Raw genomic sequence first — 6109 nt, 5'->3', positions numbered from 1 at the left:
TATTTGACAGAGAGAAATCACAAGTAGGCAGAGAGAGAGAGAGGAGGAAGCAGGCTCTCTGCTGAGCAGAGAGCCCGATGCGGGACTCAATCCCAGGACCCTGAGATCATGACCTGAGCCGAAGGCAGCGGCTTAACCCACTGAGCCACCCAGGCGCCCCTAATATTGCATATTTTCTTCCAGCCCTAGCTATCTAAGAATTCATTCCTAGATCCTCTACTAATTCTTAGCTGTTTCTTTACCTTTTTTTTTTTGAGTTTTAAATCCTTCTTTTTTTTATATTCCCATTAGAAGTGACTGCAGTTTGAACATATATTGAAACTTCTATGGTTTCCAGAAAAGTATAACGAAATAAATTCAGACATTTCATAAGGGTTACTTGTGGTAGGCATTAGTACTAAATACCATATTAACAATGACTATCTCTGGCTTTTAGAATTGTAGGCTATTTTCTTCTCATCTTTCTAGTATTAAGCATTTTCAATTTTGTATACCAGTTACCATTATAAACAGAAAAAAAAAAAATCCTGAAAACAGAGTCAACAACCGCTAGTGGAGTGCTGGAACTGACTTACTGGATCACGGGAACAGGCTATGTACCTTTCTTCCCAACTTCTGCTCAGTGATCTCATATTGGTAGCTTGAAATCAGCCACGGATACAGTTACACCGTGAAAACTGCCAACATTAAACATCAGGGCTTTAGTTTTAGAAAGTCTGCTTACCAACGCAACATAGGCAACCAGTATCTCTACATGAACTGCAATAGTCAGTTGGCTCTATAAACGACAACTAGAAAGTCCACAGACACACAAGAGTTGGGGCAGGCCTGCCCTTATGCATCACTCCCTTTGGTAAAACCCAGCCACAAGCAACACCAGTGAAGTGCTCACTAGAAATGAAAACATTAAACTGTTGGCTGGTTGGGTAGTGAGGAACCACTGGGATGAGAAAAGTAATTGCAGCTCTCACTCAATTCTTTGGTTCACTGAAAACAAAGCCACAGAAGGCCTGAGAATTATCTTGTTCCTTACATAAAAAAAGAAAAATCTATTAGTTTAATTGAGGGTTAAGTTAGAAAGGGCAAATTTACATTTAGCTGTATGTGCAGTTTGGATTATATATAAATCTTGTGAACTGCTAGAACATGTGACAAAATTAATCACCTAAAGTCTCTTCCTTGGTGACTTTTCAGATAATAGAATGCAGTTTTGCGGGGGGATTGGGTTTTCTTTTTCCTGAAGACAAGGGAAATTACATGGTATTTTCATGTTTCCTTTGGACTTCTGTGCTTATAAAAATTATTTTGGTGGACACATTTTTATAAGAGTTATATTCACTTAAAAATAGTGGGAGAAATGCTATTTTCTTCTCAGTCAGAGTTACTGGGTCTTAGTATAGTGCTTTTCTCACCATGATAGTGTCAGGGAAAAAGACTACTGCTGAGGATGCATTATTACTATTCATAGCAATATTTAAAGACACAAAAATAGAAATGTTGATACTCAGCTTTAATGCACTAATCAAAGCGATTGGAAATTGCTTAAGTGGACCAATTTTAAATCTTCTAAATGCAGAAGACTTCTAACCCAATACCAAGCAAGAAATGTGCTAGAACCTAATGATTAGAATGTTGTGCTTGAAAATGATTTTACTTGGAATTTAATTTGATTGGATTAAACAGACATTTGTGAGTTATTTTTTATGTGGTGGCCACTGTTTCAGAAATTAGAGAACATTGGGGAGACACAAGGTGCTGGCTCTCAAGGGGTTCAAATCCTAATTGCAGGGATTGTCATGTAAAAAAAAAAAAAAAGGCCACCATTGTTAGAGACCTACGCAAATCCCAATAACTCTAGATTCATGATATTTGATAAAATATTTCAGTTCTCAGAACCCTGAAAAAACAGGTTGTCTGGATGTCTGCCATTGTCATATAATAATTACTACAGTTGAAAGTCTTTTTATATGCCAAAAACCAATTCAGTTATATTGTACAATAAAAAATGTTACTGAAATTGGTTGTTTTATAAAATTGAAAAAATAAATTGATTTATTTTAATAAATTGTTTGCTGGATTATCCACATAATTGCTTTTCTGATTCCGTACTTGTTGTTTGACATAATGAGCAGAGTGAACCTCAGGATCCTGAAAATACTGCCATTGTGACAGAGAAGACAGCAAAAGAGACATGCCTGCCACCCAGTGCTGGCAAAGGTAAAAGGAGTGGCTTGTGGATATTATGAAATTATCTAGACAGGAGAAGTTAATGGCTAGGTTTTGTTTTGTTTTTAAGGTTTTATTTATTTATTTGTCAGAGAGTGAGAGAGAGAGCGAGAGAGCGAAAGAGAGAGCAGAACCAGGGGGAGCAGCAGAGAGAGAGGGAGCAGCAGGCTCCCTGCTGATCAAGGAGCCTGATGTGGGGTTTGATCCCAGAACCTCAGGATCATGACCTGAGCCAAAGACAGATGTTTAACCGACTGAGCTGCCCAGGCATCCAAGGTTGGGTTTTTCTCCTACATTATTTCAGTTTAGGGAAGCTGGGAGTAGAGCGTGTTCTTCGTTTTTGTTTTTGTTTTTTTAAGTTGTTTTCTTAGATAGGGGTTATTATACTCAAAATACTTTTGCTAACTATACTAAGAGTTTTATGTGATCAATACATGATTAACAATACCTTGGTTTGCTAAGTAGGTAGGTAAAAGAGTAAAGAAACCATTTGAAAAAGGAGCCAGCAACATGAAAGGACAAGTAATTTTCCTAAGAAAGCAAAGCATCATCTAAAAAATAAATTGTGGTTTATCTTGGACAACTTTTAATGGTCGGCATATTGTATCAAGTTCACCGATTTCCAAGATATTTCTCTTCTCTCCTTTTTTTTCCTAAAGATTTTATTTATTTATTTTATGAGAGAGAGAAAAAGAGAGAGCATGCAGGCAGAGGGGAAGAGGGAGAGAATCTAAAGCACACTCCATCCCTAGCACGGGGTGTGGGGCTTGATCCCACAACCCTGAGATCATGACCTGAGCCTAAATCAAGAGTTGGGTCCTTAACCCACTGAGTCACCCAGTCGTCCCTAAGATCTTTCTCTCCTGATGTTCCTTAGATTTATGCAGAAGCCACCTTAAACCGACAATTTAAAAGAAAATTTTTTTAAAGATTTATCTATTTATTTGTCAGAGAGAGAGAGAGACAGCAAGAGAGGGAACACAAGCTGGGGGAGTGGGAGAGGGAGAAGCAGGCTTCCCACTGAGCAGGGAGCCCAATGCCGGGCTCAATCCCAGGACCCTGAGATCATGACCTGAGCTGAAGGCAGATGCTTAACGACTGAGCCACCCAGGTGCCCCTAGACTGACAATTTAAAAAGAAAGTAAGATTCTATGCAATAAACCCATTCTGTTCCTTTCCAAAAATGAGATATGGATAAATGAAATCAACAGAGAGTTTCAAATCTCATTTTAGATACTATTTTTATCTTACACCTCAGCACCTGTACGTAAAGGAGGAAGGGAAAACCACCCCCAGGACGTTTCAACTTTTCTCTTCCAATTCTTCCTTGATTGCAAAAAACTAATAAAAAACAAAACTGTCTCTCAAAGGCGATATCAAGAACAAGAACAATTAACAAACCTGTCAGTCTTACCCTAAATAATGAGAAAATTGTTCTTAACAACTAAGAGCATAAGCAGAAACTCCTAAGTCTGTAGTGGTGTATTTTTTCCCCATGGTAGAATATCAGCAACAACTAGGTCTAAAGTGAAATTACCTACTCACCACAAGAAAGTATTACTGAGACAACACCCAAGAGGGTTTTGGGGGTAGTGTCTCCATAGCATTTCACATTAAAGAAGGGATCAGTTTCAACTTCTATTTCAGAAAGTCTTTTGGTTGGCTTATTATGTAGGTGTGCTATAGATGTAAAAATATAAATTAGGTTCTTTCTCAGTTCAGTTAATTAGTTTTACGTGGAGAACTCAGAGTTATTTAAAAGGAAGGGTTTTTCTGTGTGTGTGTATGTGTGTGTGTGTGTTCAGTGCAGGTGATATTTATTAACAAGTAGACTGTGTGCATAAAGAATATGTTTGTATGCATGCAAAGTGGTATTTTATTGAATAACGCAAGGTAGGTTGTCATGGAGATTAAAAGCCTTGAAGTGTTATTCACTGGTGCTAGTTATGGTTGCTGGGCACTAGGATATTAGGTTCTGGCACCCTGAATCTTTCATTGTTGTAAAAATAATTACACTTTTATCTTCACTGTAAGCGCTATTCAAGTAGGGTAAATAAATACAGACACAGGAACAGACCTAACTTAAAGGTAAATATAGCAACCCTATGACCCATCCTAGTGTAAAATTATGTAGCTGTAGTTACCATACCATCAAAATGCTTGATTTTCGTTGCAGGGTCATTGAAGCTGTTTATAAGATGAAATTAGAAAATGCACAAAATCTGCACTTACATTAAAAGGCAGAAGAAGAATGAAAGCTATTGACCATTAGTATGGTCACTGGTAAATATAAAGGTTTCCTTCAGAAGCAGAGGAAACAAATGAAAAGCTTGTAATATGTTTTGCTAGCATTTTCTTGAAATACTATATTTATATGAGATTTCCAACCTCACTTTGAGCTCTATGTAAAGCACAAAAGTGATTTTTCTGCTGTTCTTTTCTCTTTGACGATTAGATGAAATGATCTTGACAAGTTTACCTCAGTGAGAAACTATGTATTTTCTCTATAAAGAGAACACTTATGTCTGGCAGAATCAGTATGGACATTTTCTTAACCAATAAATCAATAGAGAGAGTTGGAATATTGCAAACTACACAACATACACAATATAACACTGAAATTTGCAGCAGTAAGTAATGTGGTTTTCTAAACTGCCTTAAGTGATGATTAACTAGAATTATATATATTTATATTTAAACTGACACCACAGAATTCTTTTAAGGCTTGACAGATATGTGGAATATTTAAATGTAGTAATTGTAGTTGCTAAACCTCCTGGGATTAACCTGCTGGAGAGATAGTGATATCTTAGGCAGAGAAAAATGATTTATACTGTGGGGGGAAAACTAAAAATGAAGTAATTCCATGTGTGTTTTATATAACTGTTCGGAAAAAAAGTTTATTGTAGCTAATGAGTTGGTAATATTCTGTAATAATCCACCATGTGAATAATTATATAATTTATATAAATGTAGGCATATAATTTCGTTTTTTCAACACTGATTTTTAGGTTTCACAATATAGCACAGTTCACAAAAAGTAAAACAGAATGAGAAGTAGCTTAGCACTGTATTCATGTTAATGGTAGGAATCTCAGATTTTTGTTTAAAGGTGGGCTCCATATTACCTTATTTCCATTAATGGGGAAAGATGTAACACAGTACTTCTCGGGTCATTTGTTGTGTGCTTACATGCTTCAAGCATATGTTTCAGTGAATTTAATTGAAGTCAAGAAGCAAAATCATTAATAAAGGGAGATACTATTGATATGTTTTCATCAGATTAAATTATATAAAATAAGATAATTGCCATATTATCTGTAAATAGCAGATGTGTTAGTCATAGAGATTATCTACTGTCCCTGATATTTAGAACTTCTGGGGAAGTTCTTTGAGTTTATCTACATAAAATAATCAAATTGTCTGCAACTTGAACTTCAGAACCAAATTTAATGATCTTGATAAGAAATAAATCTTTGTGCATAAGTATAGAGGGAGAAGATATTGGGAAATCTCTACTTGGGTGGATACTTTCTAAGGTTAAGCCTGTCTAGGATTCTAAATATCAAATTGTATCTCAAAGCTTTAACATACTTTCAAAGTTGGCAAATTTATATCCATAATAAACCTGAGATAGTGGGATAATCTGTTTTACATTTTGGTAGATTGAGGTAGATATTTAGTAGAAGTATATGTTGCAGTTGTACATAAGAGAGAGGGGCTATTGGGTAGAGAACCACAACTCTTTTTTTTTTTTTTTTTAAGATTTTATTTATTTATTTGACAGAGAGAAATCACAAGTAGATGGAGAGGCAGGCAGAGAGAGAGAGGGAAGCAAGCTCCCTGCTGAGCAGAGAGCCCGATGCGGGACTCGATCCCAGGA

Source organism: Mustela nigripes, chromosome 13 (genome assembly GCF_022355385.1).
Source record: "Mustela nigripes isolate SB6536 chromosome 13, MUSNIG.SB6536, whole genome shotgun sequence".
In the NCBI taxonomy this organism is placed as follows: Eukaryota; Metazoa; Chordata; class Mammalia; order Carnivora; family Mustelidae; genus Mustela; species Mustela nigripes.
This window is presented reverse-complemented; position numbering follows the sequence as displayed.